Raw genomic sequence first — 21,171 nt, 5'->3', positions numbered from 1 at the left:
AGAGAACTTATTTAGTCTGTGATTAACACACTTATAACAATGTGCATTTAAATTTGTAAAAGAAGTTTTCTGTGCTTGCTGTAATTACGAGTTCGGCTGCGGCTAGTTTTTTGTCTGGTTAATGAATTTATCGGGTACCAGTGCAATCATAACAATGTTTAAACTTAAAAAATGAATGATGCTTGACAGTAATGTTTTCAAAACCTAACACGATTTAAGATTCTTATTTTTTGACGTTCATTGATGCACATGCGTTGAGAATCTTTTTTAAGAATGCTCGAGATTTTTAAACATGTCATTTCTTTTTATCATGTACAATTATAATTTGTTTCTTAAGGAGTGATTATTCATATTTGAGAAAACAACGTGTGACGTAGTATTTTACAATGAATATTAGTTTCGAGAAATTTCTCGTCGAATTTCAAGACTGGTAACGTGTGAACGTTACCACAGTTTAAATCTTCATATAATTCCTTTTCTTGATTGGTACTTCAAAAATTCGAATGTGCAAAAAATGTGAGTAAATAGTCGTACTTCGTACTTAGCTCTTGGAAATATTATTTCGTCTTAGATTTAGCTTCGATCACCCGGTAAATTTTTTTGTTTCTAGGTATAAAATTGCGAAAGCGTTCAAAGGGCCATTGCGTGGCTGCCATCGAAGGACGTTCCGCAGTAATTAATTCATGTAGTCGCGATACAAAAAGGTGTTGGACGATAAAGCGATTCCGGCGCTCCTTTCACCGAAACGAGAGGAATTGTCTGCGCATGAATAAGGAATGGCCTTGTTCGCGGTGTCGTTTAAACGCGCCGGAAGTTGTTTAAACCGTCGTCGGCCCCCGCTGATTAGCACGGAAGACCGAGGAGCAAAGGGCCGTTTAGTAAACAATTAGTCGGCCATGTAACAGTATAGTGTGGTGTAGGCCTTGATAAAGAACGGGGAACCTTGGCCTCTCTCTTTCTGTGTGTGTGTATGTGTGTGCATAATCCGGCGAAATGAACTCGGTAAATAAATAATTAAATAATTAGCAGGCCGCACGGCCGCGGAACTGTCGGCGATTCCCGCGTTTTCTCGGTGGCTGCCGCTTAAGAGTCGTCGGCGCGAAATTAAAGAGGAGAAAAACGAACTGGTAAGAGGGTCGCCGGCGAAACTTTTGACCGTGTGCCGTTACGGAAAAGGAACGAGAATCCAGACACTGCTTTTTCGACGTCTTCCCGCGGCGTGAATTTCTCGCGGAGGGTTAAAAACACTGAGGTCTTCGCTCACCGTGACTCTCAACCCCTCACTTCTCAACGCTCCTCCAGGTTAGCTCGTAAAAAACACCTGTCCGGGGCTGAACAAATTAATACTCGAAAAGGAAAAATTAATATTGCTCGTAGCCGGCGCTGTTTGCGCTCCTAACTATTTTTATGCTGCAGAATGCAATCGCCGCGAGCTGTTTTTCAGTCTTATGAAATTCTTATTAATTTATTACACTGGGTCTGGATACTGATTTTCTTGTGATAATGAAGTACAAATATTAAGATACATACACTTGCACATTCACCGAGACATTTTTTTACTAATGGAATGATTTTAAGGAAATAGATACCTTTGAAAATAGTAATTCACAAAAGCATTTTACAAGCTTCTTTTTTCATAGCATCTTACAAAACTCGAACATTTGGATGTTTTCATTCAAACGTTCAGTTATTTTTATTTATAATTATAAAAAACATATGAGTATTGCGTTTTTGAAGTCACATTTTTTGTGTTTAAAATTTGTGTTTAAAATAACACTTCTGCGAGAATTTTTCTTTCTGCAATATTTTATTCATTGAAAATCCAATACGTTTCACTCATCTTCTTAATTGTGTTTAGTATTCAATTTTTGGTAATTTCTAGCTAACGTCGTATACATATTTCTTCAACATATGTCTGGGTTATTTAAAGAGTTTCCACAGATTTTGTCGGCTCTTCTGTAAATAATGATTCTAAATCAATTTCTGTGGATTATATCTTTATAATCTGGTAATTTGTGAGTTTTTTTGATATTTTAACAGGCTGAGAATTGATAGTGAACGTGTCAGGGTTGTTTAATAACAATTTTCTGGAAGATTTATTTGTTACAGCGTGAACAGCACACGAAAATGTTTGAATCGAACTGGTGTACTTTAGTTAGTACTTAGAGTTCTTTTTATTACGAGTCCTCTCTAAATCAATTTCCACAGAGCCAAGTCTCCTTCCTGCTTCCAAAATAATTTGATTTCCTCATTACTGTCCATACTCTTTTTGCTTAATCTTTTAAAATATACATTTTATTGATTGTCCATACATTTTTGCTTAATCTCGATTATCATCGTTCTTTGTCGTCCTTTTTTGAAAACAAATGAAAAGATGATTTCGCTCAATCAGAATGTTTCAATAAAACGGAGTCGGATACAATTTGGTGTTTTTCAGGGGGAAGAGAAATTTGAGAACCATCTTCGTTTAATCGACGAAGTGGCGGAGCGTCGAGGCGGCACGACGAGAGCATTATAAACTCTTCTTGGCCGTGTTTCTGCCGTTTCTACTTTACCGCTTTCCACCTCGTCGTGCGAGAAAGTAAAATGAAAAAGAACCGGGCTCTGTATGGGTGATATACACGAGCCAGCGGCGTTTTATCGCGCGGTTTATGTTGCACACTTGGCACCCCGTGAAGCCGGAATTTGCCAGCACCGGCAGGAGTAAGAATGCTAATTGGAAAGCCGGAGCCATTTCTTTCTTTCGTCTTGGAAAAGGAAAGATATTTCAGTTCTACCGTGACCTATGCACCCGGGGCAAGGGATTTACAACGCGTATTCTCCTAACTCGGTTAATTTCGGGCTTCCAAACCTTAATCACTGTTGAATTTCAATATTACATTCATCAACGAAACAATTCTAATTACCAGTCTTAATTTGTATCGATTCGAGACGCTTTGCGATTCTCATTAGTCCGTGAGATATTTTTACACATCGTTCAACTTGGTATTTGTCATCCAGTTTGTGGACTTTTACTGTTACTGTGACCGTCATTTTATGATTGGTAATTTTTGGTCGATGATTTTCGACGTCTGTATGGGAAATGTTTATATTTCGATTCAATAATTTTAAATCGAATGGGTTTTCTTGTTCGATAATTTACTGTATCAATTTGCAGCATGAGCGGTGTCTTGAAATGGGCCAATTGTTATTCAAAAATTCAATTGTCATGCTAAGCGAAGATCTGCATTTGAATTTTCTGTGCAAAACTATGCTCGTGGACTTTATGAGCGTTTTTATGCGAGTACTGTTGCCTTTTATGCGCATTTTAATGGTTTGCCACACACTTGGCTTTTCCTTAGATGCATTTTCATATTAATTAACGAACCGTAATAATATATGGTCTGCGCTACGAGATATTGATAATGAATCGGACAGAATTTTCTGTGTAACGGAATTCAATTACTTACAATTAGCGGGGCGTTATATCTCTTTTAGGCTGTGAATAAATTGCAGTTTTCCAAACCACAGGGTTCGCGAAGTTTAGCCAACTGGACAAGTATGATGGAATTGCGCAGAGGCATCCGAGTTGGTTTAATATTGAGATAGTTTTAAAGTTGTAGCGGGCTTGGCGGCCCTCTGTCACGAAAGAAATTTTGCCAGAGGTTGTACCGGGGAACCAGTTTTTGAAACGGGAAAAGTTCTGACCGTCGAAAGAGTTAGAACTTTGGACGACCCTGGATTTAGGGGTTGGGAGAAAAGAGGGGGACCCGTTGCACATTGGAGCTTAAAGGGTTTATTATAGGTGGTGCCGGAAGTTAAGGTTGCTGTAAAGGGCGTGGCAATGCTGTAAGTAGCACATCGATGATGTTAGCAATGGTACTTCGTCGAATGAAGTCCTCCATTTCATCCTTAAATGTTATTACGATTCTTCTGAAACATTTATTTGTTATATCTCTTTCTGAATCAGGAATTATTGTAATTCGACTGATATTGTGGTCTGGATTTTTTGATTATTCTTATGTTAAATATGAACTTTTATTTTCCGATTTGACAGTAGATTGTTATATTTTTCTTGGTGATAAGTTTTTGAAAACGTTCGTTTTTAATTACTTAATTTTTCTTCGGTATAGCTATTTTTGTTAATCAAATGTTGAGACATTTGTTCTGATTATTTGTTGTTGTAATTTCTTATCAGGTGCATAGTGATTTTTTGATGTTTCGATGAAGACAGTCTTTGCATTCAAGGTTTAATGAACTTTTAATCAAAATTTTATTTTTCACGCTTCGCGTGTCTAAGCTTTGTTGACATCAATTTTATAATTTTTAGTAATTTCTGGTGTGGAGTGTATGCGATTTTATCGCCATAATTTGCAGTGTTTTTAGAAAGGTTAGAACCTTACTTCAATGATTGAAACATTTTTGTAGTATTGAGAATTTTTCAGAATTTCAGTTTTACCCTTCGCAACACCTTGAGATTTATTTTTCAAAGTTAAAGCAATTTTTATGTGACAAAAATTTTCAAATGTCTGAGAAAGTTCGTGAGCACATTATTTTCGTATTCTCATCGTTTTCGTCTAAATTACGTGTTTCTTATTCTCCACAGACACTATTTTACATGTCTCTGCAATGAAAATACGATCTACTTCTTTATCTTGTGGATCCGCGGTCTTCTTCCTTTGTCCACTCTTTGCAGAAATTGTATGTTTTTATTTCCAGACATTAAAACACGTTCCTTGGTTCTTCTACTGTTCAAACTACCCTTCTACCTCTTTCCTCAAGGTTCTTGTTCCTCCCCTCGACGCGTCTGGTGTTTAAATTTTTCAAGAGAATTACTTTTTACGTGTCTAAAATGAAAGTATGTTGCTGTTTCCATAAGATGTACAAAATTCCCTTACACTTTAAAGATTAGATTTTTGTCTCACACTAATTTTTTTATTTTTCATCTCTGCAGGAGGAATATTTTCCAATTATTCAGATTCGAATAATGTCCCCTTCAAATGTTGTGTGTCATCGAATGTCCATTTTGTACATCGCAAGATTTTAGGAGACGTCGTCGCAGAATAACTCATTTTCTTGTTTGACAATGTCCTCTTCAAACATCGTCGGTCCTCGAATTTACATTTCAAACAACGCAGGATTTTTCGCCGCAGAGTAAGTACTAATTTCTAGCTGGGAAGTCTCCTCTTCAAACGTCGCCTGTCTTTGAATTTACATCTTGAACATCGCTGAATTTTTCCAGACATCCGACTGTCTTATTCGTCGTTAGGGTAGGACGCGTCGTGGCGGGTCGCCCATTATGATATTTGGCAAGGTCGTATCGCAGAAAACGCTTCAAGTGGTTCCGACTTTTGCAGCACGGGGGTTTATGTTTTCCGGTTCCTCCGTTGCTATTATCCGGCCTCCTCTGTCCTCCAGTCGCGTTCTGCCTGAAACAATAAAACACGTTCATGAATGAAACCCTTCTCTACACCCTTCTCTCCGTCCCTTCTGACGCCCGCCTACAATTCCTACACCCCTTTACGGCCTTCAGGAGTGGACTACCACCCTCTTTTAACGCGCATTATCATGCTCCTTCCATTCATTCGTAGCTTCAGGTAATAAACTTGGGGCCGCGACAGAACGGCCAGGAAAAGATCTTCCTGGGTGACTTCGCCACGCGTGCGGCACGCAGCGCGTTTATTTTTAAAAAGAAAAGGGTCGGCGGTTGGGGATTATTATGCGTCGCCGGTTTCGAAGGTCATTCATGGTTTTCAAGGGTACCGGCGATCCCCCGGTGTCGCTCCACGAGGAGGAAAACGCACCTCAATGCTTCTTCTCCTCTTCTCCCTCGCCAAAACCGATAGGATATCAATTAATATACTGTGGGTGATTAAAATCAAACCTGTTTTCGTAGTGTCGAATAATTTGATGATCCACCGTAAAATTAAAGATCAAAAAATTTGTAAAGGTATTCTATCAAACGTTGCTATGCACGGTTAGAAGATCATTCAGGGTTCAAGAGCGTCACTCGACGAGGGGAAAAAGGCATTGGAACGCTCTTTTCTCTGTTCTTGCTTGTCGAAGCCAATATAGTATAAAATAATATAAAATAAAAGATCAAAGAGTTCGTGAAGTTACTTTTTTTGTTGTCAACATCGCTGTACAATAGTAGAAGAGCATTCATGGTTTTCAAGGGTCCGGTCAACGAGAATAAAAAGGTTCTGTGTTGTTTTTTTCTGTTGTTGCTCGCCGAATACAATAAAGTACGGACTGATATAAAATAAAAGATCAAAGCATTTTCTACGATATTTTTTTCCACATGTATTCACATTGAACTAGAACATTCATGGTTTTCAGGAGTGTAGCTCGACAAGAAGCGGAACATCCTCGGTTGTTCCTTTTCTTCGTTTTAATTATCGAAGCCAATAGTATATGGATTGATATAAAACTATAGCTGAAAGAATTAGCGATGGTATTTTTTCAAAGTTGCCACGCCACACTACAGCCACCCGGTGCACGCACGCCGTCATCTTGTTCTATTTGCCTCTTCCTATAATAAGCGCTTAGGCGCGACGCAAAAGAGAGCGTGAAATATTTTCTTGCTCGACCTTTTTCCTGCATGTGCACGCGCGATAGGCGATCGCGTAATCGTTTATTTATAACGTAGCCAGGCTGGCTACGATAAATAGACTTCCCTAGCAAAGATCCTCGTCTTCCCCGAGTCTGATCATCATCATCATCATCATCATCATCATCACCATCATCCCCTATTATTCTTACGCTATTGCAAATTACCGGGCGACAATTTCCGAGGCGTTCCAGCGAGTCTTGTGAACCGGTAGTCGGTCTGCTTTCGAGATGAAAAGCCAGCAATTAGCGGACCTCGGCGCAAACACGCTGCAGGGGAGTGAAAAAGAACGAGCGGGAAGAAGCCTGGGAAAACAGACGACGACTCTTTAACGGACTCTTGACGCTCTGCTATAGCGCGGTTCTCTCTATCCCAGACTCCCCAAATTAAAACCTGAGGAGAAGGGAAAAGAAAAAGAGAGTGCAGCGGTCGGTCGGCTTTCGCGTCTCCCCCAGAGGAGGGATGTGTAGATGCATTTAATTGTTAAGTCACTCTCGAGATGAGGGACCGAGGGCAAGGGAAATAGATCGAGGAGCGAGGCAGAGCTTGCATACATATACAGACAGATAGAAGAGACGGACTGAGAAGGCTCCTCATTCGTAGCACGGAGCTCGAGATCGCAGTGGGCATCCATTGGCCAGAACTATGGGGTGGGTTGGCAGCGCTATGGGCTACTATCGGCTCCTTGGGGATGTTTCCACCCCTATTTCTACCAACTACCCCCCTTACCATGTACACCGAATACACTGGTATAGTTATACAGACTCGTACGTGCCGGGCTGTTGGGTATTGATCGTCGTTGCTTCCAGAATACCACGTTCTACCCATTTCTCCTTCACCTGCAGTAGCACGTCCTTACACATCCTTGTTCTCGTCCTTCTCTTCGGTCGGGGGTGCATCTCTCCCCTCTTCGCCAACCTCATCCTCCAAACCCTCGTACTCCTCCTTCATCCTCCTCCAGCGCACCTCAACCCCCCTCCTGACACGGTCCATGTCCGATTTCTATCTCGCAGTTAGTCGCGGAGTTCAGTCAGAATTCGATATTGAGATTCGTTATCCGATGCCGATGGTAAATACCCATTGTTCCCTTCTTTGTACATGCGAGAACTTTTGCCTCGACCTCGACTTCTCGCCGTTTGATCCTCGTTTTTAAGGGGAGGCGAGACTGCGGACAGGGGATGATGCTCTCTTCGGTTTCATACTCTCCTCAGAAATGGACTTAAAGTCTCCCAGCATAATATTTCAATCATTCTTGTCTTACACTATTTAATTCAGCTATTTATGTTTCATTTATGTCTTAGTTTAAAGACGTACATCTTTCATTCTTTTACACGGGAGTCTACTGTAATTCGATTACCAAGATGAACGGAGGTAAAGCGTATCAATTGGTCGACCAAAATCCGTGACAACCTCTTCACGGGAATACTTGCGGCGCCGTGAAAAAGTAAGAAGGGTCAGCGATTGGAAGAAGGGCGGTAGGGTGAACCATGGATGCGAAAACCTTCGGTAATCGAAGACTTTTATCTTTATTGCTGAAATTCCACGTATCTTTGGGAGCGAAAGGACCGATGGAAATGAGGACATTCCGTTCCCCGGCCGGATTGGGTTTCGACGATTAAGGATCCTTCTAATCCTTCCAACCTGACGTTGTATTCTGCGGCCACCGTTTCTCCTCCTCTTTCTCCGTTCATCCGCGATCTTTCTCGCACACGTTGCGTTCATAGGGAAGCTTGCTTACATTCATGGGATTCGCAAATAAATACGCTGACGAGTTGGGAAACTATTCCGACCGTCTCAGCATCAGCATCAATGTTTTTGTCAAATGTGTGTGTATTACTGAACAGTTAACACGTTGAACTACCACCCTGAAAAAACCATGAAATTAAAGAAATTTTTATTTGACTTTGTCTCTTGTAATTAATGCAGAGAATTTTTGAATTAAAGTAAACGTAGACGTACAATATAAATTTCTTGTTTGTTCTGGATCAGGAAATTTATCCAGGAAGGTGTTAATCCATTTAGACCCTACATGAAAGTCGGTTTATGCAGGTAGGTAACAAAAAAAATTAAATTGTGCTACCCACATATGACCAACACATAGCACTCACCATGTTAAGGGACTGCGTAATGCATATTGCGCCTAAGTGCGTACCCTTGCGTTGTTTACTCTTTTATTTTTATCTTGACTTGTTTTATGACCCTCATTATAAGGAAAACTAGTTCACGCGAAAGACCCTTTGCATATTGTTTTGAAAGTGAAATGAAAATAGAAGAAATACTGAGCTCGCAGGAAGAGAGAACATAATGTATCATGTGTGGTAGACTGTAATGAATATAAAATTAACACGGAAGAAAAATTTCGACTCGTATCGTAAAAGTAAAAGAAAGTGTTGGATATACGAAACCCGGGTTGTGCGCGAGGAATGTAACCGATAAAAAACGATGGAATAAAATCCTGATAACGCGAATGATATCAATTGACCGATGTAGAAAGTGAAATGAATAAAACGAAGTTTTCCGAGGTCCGAGGAATCCCGAGTATAATTCCATAAGGATTTAATGGAATGTGTTGCGGCTCAGCCGCCGGAACAGTGGCAAATCTTTTCTACTTACTCGGGTTTTCCAATGGAAGCGATCGATCAAACACGGAATATATGATGCGGGATTTAATCGGGTCGAATTGATTCAATTGCCAGTTATTCAATTATACTATGTTTTTCCGGGATGGGAACGGACGTAAGAATTCATCTCTCACTGGTGAATGTATATTTTAATATCGACGGGAAAAGATTGTCCTATCGTTTTCATTTGATACGCGAAAAGAATCCGATCTCTGTTTCATCGATTCCATCTGTGTATTAAAATCACTGTGTAAATAACAACTGTACATATTATTTTATAATAATAAACTGCGGATTTGAAAGATATTAGAAGAATTTAAATTTATTAAGGGGTGGCTATGTTAAATTCTTTTGCTTAATTTTCGTACGATTAGTGGATGAGATTAAATTGTATTTGTTATTATCAATAACCCGGCAAATATAAATGTAATAGGAATTGTAAAAACCATTAGAGTAAATGGTACAATCTTACTTGTTAGGGGTTGGTGTTTTAAATTCTTTCGCTTAATTTCCGCACGAATTAGGGCATGAATCGTGATTCCAGCGTCCCCGGGAGATTAGCTCATATTTCATCGCAGTATTTCTTATCTGGGGGGTGTAAAAGAAATTCACGTCTTCGCGATAGCGCCTTCTCATTGTCTGGAAAGGGGGGCGGGGGTAAGTTAGAGTGGTAGATGCGGAGGGTGGGGCGAATGGCACGGGGGAGCACGTTTTCTAGAGAGGGTAAGACGAGACTAGCGGTGGTGGTGGTGATGGTGGTGGTAGTCTAACATTTGCAGGGGAATATGAAAGGGGTTTTGCAAGGAAAGGCGGGGTAACAAGATGGCCGCGACCACCGACGTAGGGGAAGTAAGACATTTATCCGTAAACAACGCTGCGCTGGCTTTTGCTTCTCAAACTTCGAAAAAGTGACTAACACACGCTCGTTTCAGAATGCATGTTAATTCTCTGGGAACATCTTTTGTTAATTCGCATCGTCACGAACGAAAATTATTAAATCAATTTCGCACCCCTCAACTGCAACTTCTGCGACCCTTCGCGCGTTTCTAAAAAGAATAAATCTAACAATATTACTGACATCTTCTACTAATTTTTGCTATAAAATAAAGCTTCTACGTAGAATGTTTGATTTTACGAAAACGTTTGTTTAGGTTAATTTAATCATAGTTAATATGAATAGATAGATTATTTCAAAGTATTTGTGTGGTGTTATGACTGCATCACCATTCGTATTTTATTTAAAACTGTTTTGAAATATACGAGACATCATTGCATTAATTATTCGTAAGTTAATTTTGTAACATCCTGTAGACACACTGTCGCGTATCGCAAATGTAAGTAATCCTGTGGTCAACCCGACATATGCTTCTAAATTAACTCCGGGTCTATTCTATTAATTAATCTCATTACTTTAATATCTCTGCGGATCTGCTTTCCGAAATTTACATCTTTTGTCTTGGAAACGTGTCATCGTGTCGGATTCATCTCTAAACAGATGAATTCAAATGTTCATTTAAAGTCCATACCACTAAATGCACAAACAATACACCGTTTATAAGTTCTCTACAGTAATTGACCATTAATTCAGCTTTCTTATTAATTGTTGAATTTTGTGCTACGAACATGAAAATATTTTACTATGCTCGACAATGCTTTAATTATTTAGTAGTCAATATTTAGATATTACTATTGTGATTTCTGGTAAAAATATTGATTTTTCACTAGAAACTACATGAAGAATCATAGAACAATTGATCGTCTTTTGACATAAAAGTATCAACCACTTACACCTTACAAGAGTCAAAGACAGTCACTCAAACATTTGCCCAAGGTTCCCGGCGCGATTACCACATTATGAACGTTGCAAGCTCACGTCAAATTGTGGTTAATACCTAGCCATTCGGTAATCCTTTATTATGGAGCGGAGAGCGGCATTAGCATAAAAACATAATTATGCAGGTGCGTCAGAGTGCAGCATCCATAATATTCCGTAATAGAGGGCTCGATAAGTTCAAAAGAGGCTTTCATATATTTCGTTGTTGTCATTAACTATGACAAATTTTCACGTCGCACATTTTTCTCTCCTGTATTATTCATATTTCAGTGATTCCGTCGGGCAAATAATAATTTGACTAATATCAAAGCAGACATCGCTTACAACGTAAACAGGTAATTGTGACTTGCGATATTCTATTCTTAAATGTCCTTTGTGTTGTTTCAGATCGAACAATAAACAAAAATAACCCAACACAGGATCAGTTAAACATCAATCTAACAAAATCGGGGAGCAGATCGGAGAGATCATTCCATGTTCTCACCAACTCCCGAAACAGTCAATTATCCCGTCGCGACCACGTATCAGAAGCAACCCCTTGAACCACCCCCCGTGGTGAAATCGCAACTCGCCGGTAACAAGCATGATTTTTCCGCGGTGTCTAGCGAGGGTGTGTGTTGTCTGCCGGGCTGACGAAGGTTACACGGCTTATTGAACAATTTGAGCGAGAGAGAGGGAGAGAGAGGGAGCTGAGGCAACGAAAAGTCCGGCGTCAGGTAATCGGAGAAGGAGTCTCCACGGGTCTGGTCTTCTCTTTTTCTGGTTGTAACGATTGATCGTGAAAGTGCTGGTCGGTCGGTCGGCGAACGATCGATTCGGTAGTAAAGTGCCACCCGGTACTCGGGCGGAAAATAGCGTTCGGTGGATGTTGACTACAACCGCTCTACCCCTTCGACAACTTGAACGAGAATGCCTGGTTGGATGTATATAGCTTTACAGGAAGTCACTCTGTACCTTCGTTGAATGACCAGTACACACGCGGGCCGGGGCTTCCTGGTGCTGGTGTGACGTTCCCCATAAGTATACGGCGGTGTCGTTGTGTCTTTCCCCGTGTGGATCGACCGTGGGATTGTGTGCGCGAAAATAGGAGCGCGCGCGCGCACGCGAAGCAGCGAGCGAGCGAGCGAGCGAACACCACCGTCTATGTACGCGTATGATACGAACGTACCTAGATACGGATGGACGGGCAGGCTGGACAGAGATGGTGGTAGCTGCCCGGACAGAGAAATGAGAATAGTGTCGGTCTACGAGCTGAGTGGAGTTGGTGAGCAAATTGCTCAAAGTAATTAATCGCTTTTGCCGGGTTGGCTTGCCACGCTGCCGGCTGAAGCTCATCCAAGGGGTGGCACCAGGTACCCTAGGAAAAGCTATCGAGGGACTCCGGGTAAAATGGCTGACTTAATGAGGCTGCCTGTCTAGGTACACCTGCGGAATTCTTCGAATGACCGTCATCGACGACGCCTGCTGATCGGGAACACCCCCAGTCGAAAAGACAACATTCTTAAACCTTCTGGGACGACGTCGGTGTCATTGACTCTGAGGAGTATCTCAGAATTGATTATGGAAGGTCAGAATATTAATTAATGTCTAAATCGTCAAGATATTATTGAGATATCATACGGAAGCACCATCCTCCTTGAAGGGTTAACACGTTATAGGCGGGAGACCCCAATTGACGTCTTCTGTTTCATGTCTCATAATCACGTTGCTACCGAATAGTACCCACTTCCGTCGTACAACGTATTATTATCATGTTTCTAACTATTGACGGTCCAAAATCTATTGAAATATGCATGGACCAGCATAAATCGTTTGTTAGTGGACGTCAACACGATCAAATCACAACGCATTAACACGTTGTTGTCCAGACGCAATGAAATGGATCATGCTTACCGTAGCAATTGAGATATAGAAGATGCCATTTGCTCTCCCGGATCACTAACACCCGAGAGACGGAGGTACCAATTGGCATTTGATGTTAACACTTTAATTAATAGGATTTTCAATAATTGTGCTGTACCAAAAGGAAGATTGGAAATCTTCTGTTACATAGCAATACTAAATGAAATTATTAGATCTCCGTTTGATAATTTGTTAATAACAGAAACAAAAATGAAACACGTAAATCGGCGTTTCCGGTTGACATCGTGACAAGACAAGCGCGTCCGGTTCAGATTAAAGCAGGAAGCTGATCGAGAATCGCATACTCCTGACGCGAGCCGATTCGGATATCCGATCGTCCCGGGCAGATCGTGAATTATAAAATAATTTTGCAGCATGTTGTGTATTTAATATGCGGTTTAGTTGCGTCAGGAACAGTGTTTGTCGGGTATTTATTTTGGAATCATCCTGCTTTGCGACTATATGTGTTCCGTGCAAATATTGAATCGCAGCCATGTAAAATTGGTAGACCGTTATTACAAATTCCCCGGAAAAGCGATTACATGCGACCATGGAAATAAATTATGTGATGCGATTATTAAATCCGTGAGCGCCGCGCGCGCGTTGTTATAAACCATGTACTCAGCAGAATATCGAATTAAAATATTTCAGGTAGAAATGGTACTTCCGACTCGTGTATGTCGCCGGACCCATTGTAACGTGATCATCGCGCGCGTAATAAACCTCGCGACCGCGACTATTCCGCTTCGGCGGTTCGCGAATTCTAATTTTGCGTGCAACCGGGTCTGTTTCTTTAGAAAAATTTTTAGTAGATGAAATCTTGACTCGTGGAAATGGCAAAATTCGCGCGTTGGCACACTTCATGGGCCATCCGAAAACCGTTTCGGCGAAATCGCTGAATTTTGCTGTCCAGTCTTTTTCTTTGGCGAGATTTCGTGCGGATAAAATCTTGACGACAGTCCGGACGACGCGGAAACTCGAAACGGCAAGTTCCGCGCATCGGCGCTCTTCAGGGAGACATTCGAAAACCGAGCGACCTGAAATACCGCCATATCTCGCGCCAAGGGAGCTCCGGAGATTGTTACTCCTTCTCGCGAGAGGCTTCCGGCGATGGTGTTCGTCGGTGTGCATGGGTTCCCGGTCGGTATGTATGTGTGCGTGTATATTGCAGCTGAAACTCGGAGAAATTGCAACTAGCAGCGCTTGCGCTCCGCTAAACGAGAGGACGGAAAGGGGGCGAAAAGCTCGAAAGTGGCGGGGGAGGGAGTGCGAACGCAGGATAAGACGCAGACAGGTTGCTCGGGGAGCGACAAGGAAGGGCGAGAAGGAACATCGGTTGGAACAAAGGCGTGAATTTGCTGAGAGAAGCGGGAGGAACAAGGAGGACCGGGAGACAAAGCGATCCCGAAGGAAGACGCTGGTGGGGGGCGGTGGTGATGGTTGCGGCGTTGATGAAAGATGAAGACAGTTTGCGTGACAAACAGAGGGCGCAGGCACTGGAAGGGTACGAATTGGGTAATAAGAGATGGACAAATTGAGCCGGCTGCGAATGGAAAAACTGGGAAGAAGCATCCTGTAAAGGACAAGAATGAATCGTCGGGCTAGGCGAAGACGCGCGCGCCAGAAACGAGGGAACAAAGGGGAGGAAGAGGATAGGTTGGTGGATGCGACGAGGACGAAGGTGTACACCCGGGTCAGAGGAAAGAGAGAGACGGCTCGGACGAACTTCGGTAAAACGGAGAGGATAAGATGCAGTCTGGCCCAGGCTGGACGAGGAACAAGAGAGGCGGATGCAAAATAGGTATGTCGGAGTAAGCAAGGATTAGAACGAGATGCGAATATCTGGGCTTAGCGTAGGAAGGTGGGGCGGTTTCGCAGGGGAGAGGAGAGGGGTGTTTACGGCGAAAAGGAGGAAAAGAGGACTGAAAGGCTTTCCACCAACCGGGAAAAGCTCGGTCGTTCAGGAGGCAGCCGTCAGGAGTCGACGCCGCGAGCTTTTACGTTGGCCCCTCGAAGAAGAAGAAGAAGAAGAAGGAGACGAAGAAACGACTTTCCACCTCCCGAAGGCGACCGCCTCGGGTCACCACCACCACCGAACGCTGCCTAGAAAAGGGGTGGGTGCCTTCATCCGCGGAACTGGGCGCGACTAACCTCTATTGATCGTAAGAAGACTTCCACACCTACAATCCTCACACTTTCATGCTGCAGCCTGTACCGGGTGGTTCGCGGGTAAATAAATGATCGCTGCGCTGGCCTCTGCAGCTTATCTTTGCCACCTCACCGAGCAGTGAGCAGTTTCTCTTGGTTCTTTTAATGTTTTTAGGGGTCCTGGTAGTCCTCGATTCAACCACTACTCGAATCAACTCACCCAATTTGAATAGTCACTCTCTTAGTATCCTATTATATCAGCGACTCCTTTTTAATTTCTTAGCTACAGCCGAAGAAGAAGAAAAAGTTCATGAATTTTTCTATTTTCACAACGGTTTGCGATAAACATTATCAAGTATAGGAGATTCCATTTACTGACCGACGCTCTTGATGTCTCTTCAGGGGAGAGGAGACGCGAGGAAGCTCGACAAAAGAGGTTGAATTTTTAGGGAGCGCTTTTTGTCGGGGCACACCCGTTAAACAGGAGATCCATTCAAGCAGGTTTTGCAGGTCCACGGTAAGAAGCGCAGCTTCGGCCACGACATAAGAACATTGTTGCCGGCGATGGTGGTGGCGGCGATGCAAAAGGGGTCCGCCGGAGGTTGCCAGGGGGTGCAAGGAGGGGGCGAGACGGGAAACTAAGTTGTATTGATCCAAGGTTGCAGGGGTGGAAACCAGGCAGGGTTAGTACGTGTTCTTAATCGCCAAGTGACCACCCTCACTCTTCCTCTTTCTCTGTCCCCCTCGATTTTCCTCTCTTCCTCGGTCCACGTCTCCTCTTCCTGTTTCTCCACCTTCCGAGCCCCCCCAAACCTAGCGCTATATCCGACCGGCTAAAGGGGTCTCGCTTCTCACCCTCGAGAACCCGACCCTCCTACCACCTTCCGAAATCGCCGACGCAATTCTGTCCGGGCATTGTCTCAGGATTAGGTAAGGAACGGCGGTATTGTTCTCTGCGATGCGTTGTTGCATCCAGAAAAAAATGGACTGATAAAGGACGCCGTCTGCTGGGACTTATGATTCTCGATGCTTTTGATTCGAGAACGGGGTGATATTCTTGAATGTATATTTGTACAAATATATGTATAATTGTTCTATTACATTTCACACAGTGACCGTTCCTTGATTAACATTATTGAATTTCCTCACAAATAAATGTAATCATTAGACCACGGATAAAAATTTATGTTTTGTTAATAAAAAAGTGCTGAGATCATGAAAATTTAAAAATAGTCTTGCAATTTTGTAATTAATATTTTTTTTGCACAAAAATCGGTCTAATAACAACGAATTGAACTGTTTATTAAATCGAATGTTTCTCATACAGTTTTCAGTAGCTAAAACAGGTTCCACCTAATTCTGACACCGTCCCCGACCGAACAAAGATCGTGACGACTTGTCACGAGATCGGAGGATTCGAATCTGGTTACAGGTTCCCATACACGCCTTAAGTTCACGCCACGAAGACATTCGACGTGCTCGAGACAATTTCATTACAGGCCCCCTCTCCGAAACGGTTTTCCGTGAAAAGTGAAACGGCCGCGGTGGTTCGAGAGGCTGACAGAACGTGTCCGGCAGCATATTATGTCGCTTAAAATTCAAAATGGTGAAAGACATCCGCGGAGGTGTCAGCATTAATTGGATTCTGTTGAAACTCGTATGTTACTGTCCGCGTTGACTGGGAACGCAGGAAAGGAACGATGCGAGGTGTGCGAGGGGGTGGCCGGTGGGGGTAGAAAACACGATTAACGAATATGCCCCGGTCGCTTTGCTTAAATTTCAAATTGGCCAGGTCAGATCGCTACCGAAATTGTGTACAACTGCCATCCGTTCGGCCGTCACACCGAGTAAATTATAGAATGAAAATTTGAATTATGGAGCATGATTAAGCGGCGCTTTTATCCGCGCCGACCGCGGAGAGGAAGGGAGGCTATCGTTATAAACATTCATATTAATGAACGGCGAAAATGAAGTGGCCGCATTCAGCAGTCAATTAAGCGGACAAAGATGATTCTTGAAACCGATTCAGAGGGGACGATTGATCGGATAAAATGGAGTCGTGGAAACGATCGATAAAGTCTTCGGGGACAGGTTTCTCTCAAAAAGTCTGTAGACTAGTTCCTGAAGAGGATACGCTGTCCCACGACCTCTGGACCGTCCGAAATTCTTCCCCTCGCGAGAAGTTACCCTCTTCGAAATCCGGATTCTGCGGTCCAGGGATTCCAGTAGAGCAAGGCGACCCGTGGGATTTTCGGATGCAACAGTGCAAGATCGTCGATTTCTAGTTTTTGCGCTTGCTCCTCGGGTAGGGGGACTTTCTTATGGTCGTCGAGAGACGCGAGAATAAATCTGTGTTCCGTCCTGTTTTACTGCTACTTTGAAATGAAAATTTAAATATTCGATAAATCCCTTTAGTTTAAATACGCTTGATAATTATGTTCAAAAAAAATTATTTGTATACGTATAGTCATTAAATTTGACCAATTTTCGTTCTAAAATTATTTTGCAGATTGTGTTCGGTTTAATTAAATTTCCTAAGTCCTCGATAGGAAAAAGCACGTCAGACGAGAATTAATTACTCGTTTCCTTTTAACGTACCAAGGATACTGTTGGAAATAGACGTTTAATTAATTAAGTCTTGAGATTACGGTACGGGCACATTATTTCTGAATCCCTTCTTCAATTAATCATATTTAGAATGTTGATACAAAGTTGAACGAATACGAATGTTCACTTAGTGAACATTTTCGTAGCGGCATTATTATGATTTCGAGAGAGATCTTTAAGGCCTTTAAATAACTTGCGTGGGTTTGTTCAATTCAGTAGAAAAATGGAATAGAACGCCAAGGGATAAATTCAGTTGCAAAAATGAGGAACAGATAAAACAGTTGAAGAAGAGAAGTCCATTTCAGAAACTTGAAGTACATATATCACGTATAGTTTTGTACACGCCAAAAATGGTGGGTCCAGATTTGGTTCTTAATTTCCGGTTCGCTGTAATAGCGAGTGGGACACGTTTAGGCAAGCGAAATTCAGAGAAAGTCGGCAGGTTTTTAATTTCCGCGCGTATGGACGCCGAGCAGAAACGCGTTCTGGAATCATGGATGTGTCGTCCGCTTTCTGTAACGTGTTCCACGTATTCCGTAACACTGTAACACAGGCCCGCATTTACAACTGCGCTGATTGTGTAATTTCTCGCGTTGCTGTGATAATATTTCCGCGTTGGCTCATTGGGAGGCGCGGTTCGGCCGCAAACAAACCCCGAAACAACAATTGATTCCGGCAAACACGTCGCGTCGAGGACTCGTGCAAAACAACGAACAAGGGATTTTCTTGCTTGCCATCGGACAGGGGGCCGGGCCGGCCACGAAATTTACGGGATTGTATCCGTGCGAGGGGCTTTTTGCTCGGCCACGACACGAGTTTGCTTTGTCGTTAATTACGCGCTGATAAGTTCTCAACTCCGCCGCGACACAGACTTTTTGCCGATCCTTTACGAAACTTGTTGACCGAGCACCAACTAAGACTCTTCCCTTTTTGCGAGGTATTTCATTTCGCGGCTCGATTGCACCACCTTTTTCCACACCTCGAATGGGTCTGTGTCTTTATCTCAACCAGACTGCAGGAATTTCTTTTAAAATCGTGACTTCCAAAACGGTGACTGAATTAAACGAGTTGTATAAAATAGCAGACAAACAGAAGTTACGAAATGGTCCCGAACCTTCTGTTTTGTATGCTAGTTTATGATTAGTTATTGTTTTTAAAGCATTCATAAGACAGTCAATTCAGAAATTCTCAATTCGTAATTTAAGAATTTCTGAATTGAAGAGTGATACTTTCAGTTAAACATAAAGTGTTGCGTTAAATGCTTATTTTGGAACCGCAACGCGGTGCTTTTTAATCTAGACAGTAATTGCAGTGTTTCATTAAATTCAATATGAAGAACCGCGCGAACGCAAAATCGGACAATTTGCCATTTAACCCGTGAACGCGATGCTTTTACTGTTATGGCTATGTAAAAGCCGAACTACCCTCGAATTACCATACCCCTGTCTCCTTGGCGCGACACTTTCTCGTGTAGCTACATCACGTTTCTATGAGCCGAGGTAATGTTTAGGTAATGTATTATGTCAATTTCAACCACTTAATTGCGAAACAATATTATAGTTCATTTTCTGCTGGGACGAAACAATGAGACTTCTGAATCCACTCTGTTGATTGACTAACTTCCCCTGGAAGTTTTCGAATCTCTGGGATTGCTCTGTTTATACGAATCCGTGTAATGTAGGTTAATTATGCATTCTAATTATAAGGAGCTGGATTACCATTTAATTTCACTGGGAAACTGAACTGCCTTTTAAATGTGATACTGGAACGAGTAGTTTCGCGTTTTTGATGAGGCTTCTCTTCAAGACCATTCTGATGATTACAAAAATTGAATTTTGGTCTTATTAGGTAAAATATTATATTAAAGATAAAAGTATAGAGTATAATGTATGGAGATTTTTGATTTGATATTATCTCTGAGAAAATTCGATTGATTTATTTTCTCACGTCTCAGGGAGGTCTCCACAATTCGCAAATACGTACACAAATCGGGTGTGAACGTTTTAAGTGTATTTGGAGTTTTACTTAATGTCCCGCAGTCCTCGAACGGAGCAAAGTTTCTTTGAAGCTGTTACCTGCGAAACGACCATTTGATTACATTTTACTCGCTCCAGATTACGCGAAAGGAATGCGAATTGGATTACAGTCTAGCTACGGAGTAATTTAACGCCTCCTTGAGAGAAACCCGGAGAAAAATCTGAAGGAAATTCTAGAGGAGCTTAACCGTCTTCGCGGGAACGTTGAGTAACGCTGCCGAGGGTCTGCAATCGGTTTACTTGGGATCTCAAGCTATTCTTCCGAAACTAATTACACTTCCGTTCTTTATAGGATTTACATTTCTAATACAACTAAACTACGGATTTTATAATACGATTTATCACACGTTTTGTACATCAAATCTAAAATATGGGGATTAAAATAAGAATTAAAAACAAGGAATTTTAACCAGAAAAGGAAAGTGCGAATTAAAGAATTTAAACGAGATGAAGCAGACGTTTTCGCTGTGCAACAACTGGAGACAGGTTTAGGGATTGAAAGTGTATCTGTGATGTACGTATGAAAGTGTGTCTGTAAAAATCATTGCCTGAAAAGATCGGATTATTCGGTAGGCGTGCGAATAAATTTTATTTGTTCGAGCCTCTCGTCTCTGGAAGATTCGCAGCGGCCTCGCGTCCCGAAAATCCCGTTTTCCATCGGACTGTCGGGCCAATCTTAATCGGCCGACGGAAATATGTTGCGAGATGTATAATCCTCCGTAGGAAATGACGTCATCACTCAGTGCAACGTTAGAGGGAGACAGGAAGAGGAAGACACGCGGGGGGTGGTGGTGGGAACGACCACGAGGAGCCGAAGGGGTTGGTTTCGCGATGGATAAAGAGGTTGCCAGGCGGATTGCGAAACAGACAGAGATAAATAGAAGCTGCGATAGATGTGTGTGAGTGTATTGCACGCGGAGGGTGCAACGCCAGAGACAGTTCGAGAGAGAAAACGTGTTTGCGACGGGGTTGAGGGAGGGAGAAAGACGGGGCGAAATTGCGAGACAGAGGGAGGGAGGTTTTCGCGAAATCCCGGCAGGTAGCCTTGGTTGAGTTATGCTCGAATTTCCCGTCAACACATCCGATGATGTCTACGGTAATGTAACCGAAATGTATGAACGTTTCGTACTGCCATGGTTGCACGTGTAAATGTCCACCGTTGTTGCGGCCCTCGCGACGGTTCTGCGTACAACTCTCCACGCACGATCAGAAGTCCGTGTCACGAATCGTACGATTTACACGCCGATAAGCCCGTTGATTATCTGCTACGGGGAACTTTTGCCGGGGTAATCGTGGTGGAACCGCTCGTCTGTGTATTTTTGCTGTTTCGCGAGGTTTTGATTCGTTGGACGTTTAAAGCGATCGATAAGCCACGCTCTTAGCTAGGATAATACTTGAACACATAAACAGTGAAAATTAATTTTGTTTAAATAT

At 42.4% G+C, this 21,171-nt stretch overlaps 1 long non-coding RNA gene across 1 annotated transcript in view; it reads right to left on the bottom strand.

Annotated features, from left to right (window-relative positions):
* Positions 1 to 1,709: 1,709 nt before the first annotated feature.
* Positions 1,710 to 21,171, bottom strand: part of LOC143213264 (uncharacterized) — a 27,818-nt gene continuing 8,356 nt past the window's right edge. Inside the window, exon 2 of the long non-coding RNA XR_013009924.1 lies at positions 1,710 to 5,408. This is a non-coding gene — a long non-coding RNA (uncharacterized LOC143213264). The remainder of the gene's footprint in view (positions 5,409 to 21,171) is intronic.

The sequence above is a fragment of the Lasioglossum baleicum genome, chromosome 11 (genome assembly GCF_051020765.1).
Source record: "Lasioglossum baleicum chromosome 11, iyLasBale1, whole genome shotgun sequence".
Classification (NCBI taxonomy): domain Eukaryota; kingdom Metazoa; phylum Arthropoda; class Insecta; order Hymenoptera; family Halictidae; genus Lasioglossum; species Lasioglossum baleicum.
Note: the sequence above shows the minus strand (reverse complement) of the source record. Positions and strands in the feature narration are given on the sequence as shown.